The sequence below is a fragment of the Rutidosis leptorrhynchoides genome, chromosome 2 (genome assembly GCF_046630445.1).
Source record: "Rutidosis leptorrhynchoides isolate AG116_Rl617_1_P2 chromosome 2, CSIRO_AGI_Rlap_v1, whole genome shotgun sequence".
In the NCBI taxonomy this organism is placed as follows: domain Eukaryota; kingdom Viridiplantae; phylum Streptophyta; class Magnoliopsida; order Asterales; family Asteraceae; genus Rutidosis; species Rutidosis leptorrhynchoides.
In genome coordinates, this window is record NC_092334.1 from 201,505,001 (window position 1) to 201,514,048 (window position 9,048).

Sequence of the window (9,048 nt, forward strand, 5' to 3'; positions counted from 1 at the left end):
TAATAAATATACATATATCGATTAAATACATATAAATCAAACCCACCTATATAAAACCCTAGATCTTGATTGTAAATCGCTGATTAAAGGTGACAAAAACATTAGCATTAGGGAACAAAGACAAAAGATGAAAAACTATCTATTATCTCATTCACATTTAACAGCAAAAGTACATCAAATATCAAATATGACAAGAAAAAAAACTTCCAAGTAACCCACTAAAGAAGTTGTACACGTTCACCATGACCCATTTTCTCAATTCTCTATCCTTTATAATCGGTCAACATGAGCAATTTTATCAAATCTGTACATGTTCCCTTTTGTTCTTCACTGAACAACACCTTCAGATCTTAAATCCGGTTTGTGTATGATAACGAAGCCTGAATTTGAAAAACCAAAGTCACCGGAAACCTTTAAAATAAGGGATTAGATAGGTGAATAATAGCCTGAAACCTTTAAATCTGATTTCCTTGATAACGAATCCATCGCCAGATCTGTTGGTGGTGGTGGTTTGCGATTGAAGGTGAAGGTATCAAGTTGGTAATTAGCGATTGAAGGTGAAAACGAATGGGTGAAGATGAACGGTTGCAATTGAAGGTGAAAACGGGTTGATGTTGAAGATGGCCTCCGACGGCGGTTGTGGTTACGGGTATGTGACCTCCGGCAGCTGCGGCGGTTACGTGTTATGTGACTTCCGGCGACGGTGGTGGTTACGGGTTTTGAAGATAATTTGTCGTTTGAAATTTGAATATGAACATATGGAAGAAAAACCGGTTTTAAGAAAATGAGATGTGAATAGAGGATGAATTTGGGTATGGATTTTATAAAGAGAAAATTATTTATTATTTATAAGAATAAAGGGTTTTAAAAGGAAAACATAAAAGAGAGTAAAATTAGGATAGAATGACTAAAATACCCTCACATGCATTGCATATGAACAGATTTAACGGCTAATCTTGACGTCCGTCAGAAATAGGGACTAAATTAGCAACATCGACATACCACGAGGACGAAATCCATAAAAAAAACCCACAGGGATGAAACCAGCATTTTGGTACAAACACAGGAACTATTTCAGTAATTTTGTGTGTATGTGTGTGTGTGTGTATATATATATATATATATATATATATATATATATATATATATATATATATATATATATATATATATATATAGGGGCAGGATCGATGGGGAAGTAACCCAATCGGGGAGAAGCGGGGGATAGCAAAATTTTTTTTTCACTTTTTTTGGAATTTTTTTCCAGCATCAAGATCACACGAAAATATGAACATTTAGAAGAGACACTTCGTGATGATTGTTATTATTTAGGCGGGAAAACGATCGACAAAAATAACATTCAAGATAATATTGTTCGTGAAGAATGTGAACGTTTTTTTTCTATGTTTTGTGAAGTAAAATTTAGCCCGATATAGAGTTTAGGGTTTAGGGTTTGGTGTTTTGGGTTTATTCCATAAATCCAAAACACCAAACCCTAAATCCTAAACCCTAAACTCTAAACCGTTCGTGTTAAAAACTCAATCTAAATCCTAGATCTAAACCCTAAATCTAAACCCTAAACCCTAAATTTCTAAACCCTAATATCTAAACCCTATAAACCCTAATATCTAAACCCCAATATCTAAACGCTAATATCTAAAACCTCAACATACGCTCGAAAAACACGATAATTGTTATATATTACTTCTTCGAGCGTTTTCCCGCCAAAATAAAAACATTTATCACAAAGTGTCTTTATTAAATGTTCATATTTTCATCCAATATATAATGTTCGTGAACAAAGTTTTTTCAAAAAACAAATTTTTTTTTTTTGCTTCCCCCTGTTTTCCTCCGATTGGTTACTTCCCCCTTAATCCTACCACTATATAGGGGCAGGATCAATGGGGAAGTAACCAATCGGGGGGAAGCGGGGGGAAGCAAATTTTTTTTTTTTTTTTTTTTTTTGAAATTTTTTTTCCGGCATCAAGATCACACGAAAATATGAACATTTAGAAGAGACACTGCGTGATGAATGTTATTATTTAGGCGGAAAAATGATCGACAAAAATAACATTCAAGATAATATTGTTCGTGAAGAATATGAACGTGTTTTTTTCCATGTTTTGTGAAGTAAAATTTAGCCCGATTTAGAGTTTAGGGTTTAGGGTTTGGTGTTTTGGGTTTATTCCATAAACCCAAAACACCAAACCCTAAACCCTAAACCCTAAACCCTAAACTCTAAACCGTTCGTGTTAAAAACTCAATCTAAATCCTAAATCTAAACCCTAAATCTAAACCCTAAACCCTAAATTTCTAAACCCTAATATCTAAACCCTATAAACCCTAATATCTAAACCTCAATAGCTAAAACCTCAAAATACGCTCGAAAAACACGATAATTGTTATATATTACTTCTTCGAACGTTTTTCCGCCAAAATAAAAACATTTATCACAAAGTGTCTCTACTAAATGTTCATATTTTCATCTCATCTATAATGTTCGTGAACATCGTTTTTTCAAAAAATGAAGAAAAAAAAAAAGTTTTTGTTTCCCCCCACTTCCCCTCGAATGGTTACTTCCCTCTTGATCCTACCACTATATATATATATACACACACACACGTATGTATGTATTAGCCTCGTCCTCCTATAATATATATATATATATATATATATATATATATATATATATATATATGTATTAGCCTCGTCCTCCTATAATCTATATGCTATATGATGAAATAATTGAGTATGAAGCGGGTAATGGGCATCGGGTACGACCCGAGGGCAAGACATTGCCGATGGCATCCTTGAGATCTAGCCGAAAAGCAAGTCCTGGCGAGACCCGTTAGAGATGTTCTATTAAAAAAAATTATATGCTATTGTAAATGTTGTTGAAAGCTAGTATATATTGAATGACCAAGCTAGTTGATGTTGGTTGTTAGTTGGTGACATATATACGCAAAAAGTCAAACATGATGACTCGTTTGTTTTTGTTAGATTTCTTATTTTATACTCCGTATTTGATAATAAACTAAATAATGAAATACTAAATAATGATACTCCATTCATCAGAATTTAATAGTTCTCATAAGACCAGTCCCAACCATGACGCCGTCATGGGCATTTCCTCAGCGCCACATCAGCTTTATCTCTCCTCCTTTCTCACCACTTCCTCCCATAACACTCCAATAACACAACATTGCCAACCATGACATACTTCCTCAATTTATTATTATTATTATTATTATTATTATTATTATTATTATTATTATTATTATTATTATTATTATTTAAAATTATTATTTAAATTGATACTGGACTAGAAATTAGATTACGGAGTACTACACTGTATTATTTATCAATATACTCTGTATTATTTAACCATGGGTCCACATAGATAGAATAATAAAATAAAATTAAAATAATAAAATAAAATTAAAACCCCAAACTCTATCTTCTTCTTTCTCCATCTAACCCAATTAAACACAGAACCATTTTTTCTTCCATTTTATACTCTTATTCACTTTCAGAATTTCAGCAATCAAACAATTAAAAATATTAAAATTATATGAAAAGCAAGTAATTTCCGTCCTGTAATATGCTTGGGAAAGGATTGAGCGAGCACGAAATGGAAAGAGAAAGTGGAGGGCGGCCGAGGGCGGCCGGAATGCCATCGGCGCCCTCGGATGGAGGCATCCATGACTTGGTTGAAGACGGGCCGTTGGGAATGGTCTAACAAAAATCATGTAGTTTAAGGAATATCATCATCACAATACTTTTATTTACTTTACAGTTTACCTTAATTTTTTATTTAACTTTATGTTGTGCATGATAAAACAAATATATAAAAGAGTTTTATCGTTTTATTTTTATATATTTATGAAAGTATAATCTCTTTTCTCTTTTATATATAATAACAAAACCTAAAATAGGTCATTTAAAAAAGAAAGAACTAATGTTAAAAAGATAATATACACTAATCTAAACCATCCATTTTTTCTTGAACTTGATTATGACATCATAATCCACTCCATTGTTTGATTACCAAAACACCCTTGAAACACAAAACTAGCGGGACATTATTTGGAAATTAGGGTTCAAGAACTGTCGGACCATTCTCAATTACTCGATCACTTCATCATCATCATCATCAAAATCTCCGATTCATCGATCCGTCTCCATCGATGCGGATCGCTCCCTTCTTCATCATCATCAAAATCTCTGATTCATCAATCGGTCTCCGTCGATTAGATCGTGAATCAGTCGAAGTTAATCGCAAAAAAATTCCAACACCCACGTGAATCAGTCGGAGTTAAACAATAAGCGCTAGACAGAATCGAAAACCAGGAACAAAAGATCATGTATACGGAAAATTAGTAGAACGAGTGTGACAGTAGGAGATGACAATATCAACCAAGTGGACTATTGACGAACGAGTGTCACAGTAGGAGATGACAATATCAACCAAGTGGACTATTGACTGGTGGTTCTCGTAAGTAAGTAGCATTTTATACATTCATGTTAATGATCACATGTATCATCCATTTATTAAATGCGAAAGGTTGTACTTTGGGCACAAATGTGATGAGTTTTTAGTATACATAATCCACATATTACGAAGAAATTTATCTCTCTAACCTTAAAAATATAAATGATTTACGTACAGGGTTGGTGGTGATTTATTAAGGCAACTACACGTTTTGGCAAATGTCGAGTCACAATTATATGTACATCAGACGCGGTTATCAGAAATCAAATCCAAGGTTTACCTTAAAAGCTGCATTTTTTATCTTCAATTGTCTGTTAAGAATTTTGAAATGGCTGATGTGTTTTTGTACGTCCAGATCAGGGAGCTCCTTCCACTTCAGAAAAAATATAACGACCTCAAGAAACAGTTAGTACTAAAAACTAATGAGCTCTCGCTATATCAGAGCAGAGTAGCATCGGGCCGGGTTTGGGTCGGGTTTAGGTAATCCCGGACCTGAACCCGATTAAGAAACCCCGTCCCAAACCCGGCCCGAAACCCGCCGGGTCCCCATTTACTTACATACTATCGGGTTTCGGATTTCCCCACGGGTAAACGGGTATACCCGATTAGTCATTCTGTATCTACTTTTCAATAAGTTACCAAATCAATTTATCGAAAAATAAGTTAACTACTTCATGTTTAAAGTGTTATAAAATATCACATACAAAAAGTTGATTGAAAAGTTTCTAAAATACTCAAATACACAAAGTATATAAAAAATCTCACATCTCGAAAACTTGTTGTATATGATTATATTGAATAAAATTATACTCGTTTTCAAAAAAAAAAAAAAAAAATACGAGAAATCTTTCATACATTAACAATATAATACTAATACTAAAATTTTACATAAAAATATTACTGGTATTAAAATTCCTCGGGCCGGGTATACGGGTATACGAGTCCGGTAAACGGATTTGTATCCAAAACCATACCCGAACCCAAACCCGGAATTTTTTTTGTAACCATCCCCATACCCGGCCCATGACCCGACGTACTCGGGTCAGACCCGGCCCAATTATAACGGGTTTCGGGTTTCCCCATCGGGTACGAGTCATTTTGCCATCCCTAGAGTTGAGCAAAATGAGCATCATAAGGTTCGATAATTATATATTGTTGTAGCAGGCCGCTATATCTCGTCTTATTCAGCAAGTATTTGATGTGTCGTACCTTAATAAGTTGTGTGTGTTTGTCTGTGATGTAGCTTGGTGAATTAGTAAAGAGGATTGAACAGGAGGTTACAGAAGCAAAATTTTTAGTTAATGAAAAGCAAGCAATTTATAATGAACGCGTGACTGAAGTGGAAATTCTTCAAAAGTCAATTCATGATCATGCGAATAATCGGGATCGCAGTCTTACAGATCTTGAAAAAAAGATTAAGGCAGTGAAGACGAAAATGTAGTCAGCTTCTAAAGACCTGAAAGTACGTCTTTATACCTTCTTGGTTGTTGTTATTTTGTGTTTTGACATGACTGCTCATCCAGGGGCATGAAAATGAAAGGGGGAAACTTATAATGGAAGTGGAAGCTGTTAAACAAGAACAAACGTCGTTGGAGAATCAGTTAGTATCTTTACAGAAGCAAATTAGTGCATTGACTTTTGAAGTGGATGCGCTCACGACCAAGGGATACAATTTTTGAGAGAATTATGTTGACTGAGTAATCAAAACACTGTTTATTTTTCATCTTTTGCCTTCAAATTGATGGGTTAATTGATTTCTGGATTACGAAGCACGACATCTTGTGTTGTGGTCTTAAAACAATCGGTGAATATGAAAGTTTCATTATCGTTCCTTTTTAGATCAGTACTTATTATCTAACATGGTTTTAACATCTTACTTCTTATTGTTTGTTATTTGAAGTTCATATATACGTTTTTGATTTTATGTGCTAATGTTTTGATAATATTGATTATGATTAGTTTGTTACTATGAGTACTCCGGTACTAATATAAGTTACACAAATTAAAAGTTATGATTGAGTGTCATAAGGGATGAGGACAGTAGGTATATTATGTCATATAATGGTTGTTGGATCCAGTTATGAGTATTAATGCAGTGGGGCAATTTATATTGGTAGAATAGGAGTGGGCTAATTGTATAAAGAGCTTGAGATGAACTTGAATTAATGTTTTGATATGAAGGAGTTGTAGATGGCTTAGTTGCGTAGTCAAACAACTTTATTATAACGTTTCATTCGTACTTGCACCTTTTGATCTAACAACGCTATTTCCTGTATAATTCACAACTAATCTAATTATGTTATAATATATAAATATATATATATATATAAATGGATAGTCAATTATTGATACACAAAAGTAATATTATTGTATTACCTAAACTTGTGATATTTTTGCTATAAATAGCCATGAATGCAAGCATTAAACTTGCACCATTTCTCACACTTACAAAGTGTTTCTTTCTTTCTCTCTCCATTATCATCTTTGTTCTTACACTTCATTATTAGTATTCTTAATCAAGAATCAAATCACTAAAGGTAGTTATAAGCCTACTGAATTATAACATCAAGAATCAAACCACTAAAGGTAGTTATAAGCCTACTGAATTATAACACGTTATCAGCACGATAATCTTAATATTAATTATGGTTGGCTCTGCCACCTAAATGATATATGGTCGGTTATACCACCTGAATAATATATGGTCGACACTGTCGTCTAATTATCATTTATGTTACTAACATTTATATTTCAATTATCTAACATTTATATGGCCGACACTGTCGCCTAATTATCATTTATGTTACTAACATTTATATTTCTATTATCTAACATTTATATGGCCGACACTGTCGCCTAATTATCATTTATGTTTACTAATATTTATATTTATGTTATATAACATTTATTAATGATTGCTTACATATGGTCGACATTGTCACCTACTTATCATTTATGTTATATTAAATTTATGTTTAATGTTTATATACTTATGAATATAAATTGACTCTAATTTATCATGTTGTTTGTTTTAATTTTTGATAATAGAAAATGTCGAATCTGAAAAAGCTTAAATTTACTCCTTTAGAATCAACGGGAAACAACTACATGCCATGGGTTATAAAAGTAAAAATGCATCTTAAATCAATGGGCATTCTTGAAACCATAAATGAAAACAACACTTGTTCTGAAAAAGAACAAGCAACGGTATGTTGCTTTATTCATCAACATATTGATGAATGCTTACAAAATAATTATGTGACTGTAGAAGATTCCCATGTTTTATGAGAAGGCCTCAAAAGCAGATTCAATAATCAAAGAGAAATTTTACTTCCAGCTGCTATGGAACAATGGAGAACATTAAGGTTCCAAGACTTTAAGAAAGTAAATGAATATAGCTCAGCTCTGTATAATACATGTTCACAACTTAAATTATGTAGACATGAAATAAGTGATGCAGACATGATGGAGAAAACTTTCTCCACAATGAATGCTGCAAACATCACAGTGCAAAGAAATTTGAGAATGCTAAAGTTCAAAACATATCCTGAACTTAATTCATATCTCTTAGTTGCAGAGCAAAATGATGAACTATTAATGAAAAATCAGCAATCCCGTCCTACTGGTACACTTGCAATCCCTGAAGCAAATACTGCAAATAATTATAAACAGGGACAAGGACGCGGGCAAGGTCATGGTTATAATAACCATCACCATCATCATGCCAAAAGCCATAACTATGGTAGAAACCATCCTTATGGTAATGGTAATGGGCGAGGACGTGGTCGTGGTCGTGGCCGTGGTGGTCAAACAAATAATAATCCACGAAAATATAAATATCAACCACAAAACAAGCCCACTAAACAAGATGTTGAAGAAAATTCTTCTAAAAATTCTGAAGAATCTTGTTACAGATGTGGTAGAATGGGCCACTGGGCTAATACTTGCCGAACATCTAAACATCTTGTTAAGATGTATCAGGATTCGCTGAAAGATAAAGAAAAGGAAGTAAACTTTGTGGATAACGTCGATCCAACAGTCACTGAGAAACCATCTGATTTATATGAAGATTTCTTGAATGTTTAAGTTGTGTGTCTTTCGAAAAATAAACGATTTAATATCATCTGTCTTTGTCATTATGTTTGCTAAATGTTTCAGTACTATCTATTTGCGTGTAAAATATTGTGTAATATTAATGTACTCACTATTTATTTCTTATATATGAAGTTCAATATGAATTTTGCTGGAATACAACATCAATCAAGTGGTGAAGATCTCTGTATAGCAGACAGTGGAACTACACACACTATACTTAAATCCGGGAAATATTTTATTGATCTAAAACCAACGGAAGGAACTATACATACAATATCAGGACCTGCTAACTTGATAAAAGGGATAGGAAAGGCAAATTTTGAAAGGATCCGTTCATATACATTATAAACGATTCACAATAGTTGATTACATTGCGAGGTATTTGACCTCTATATGATACATTTTACAAACATTGCATTCGTTTTTAAAAGACAATCTTTCTTTACATCGAAAATTGACAG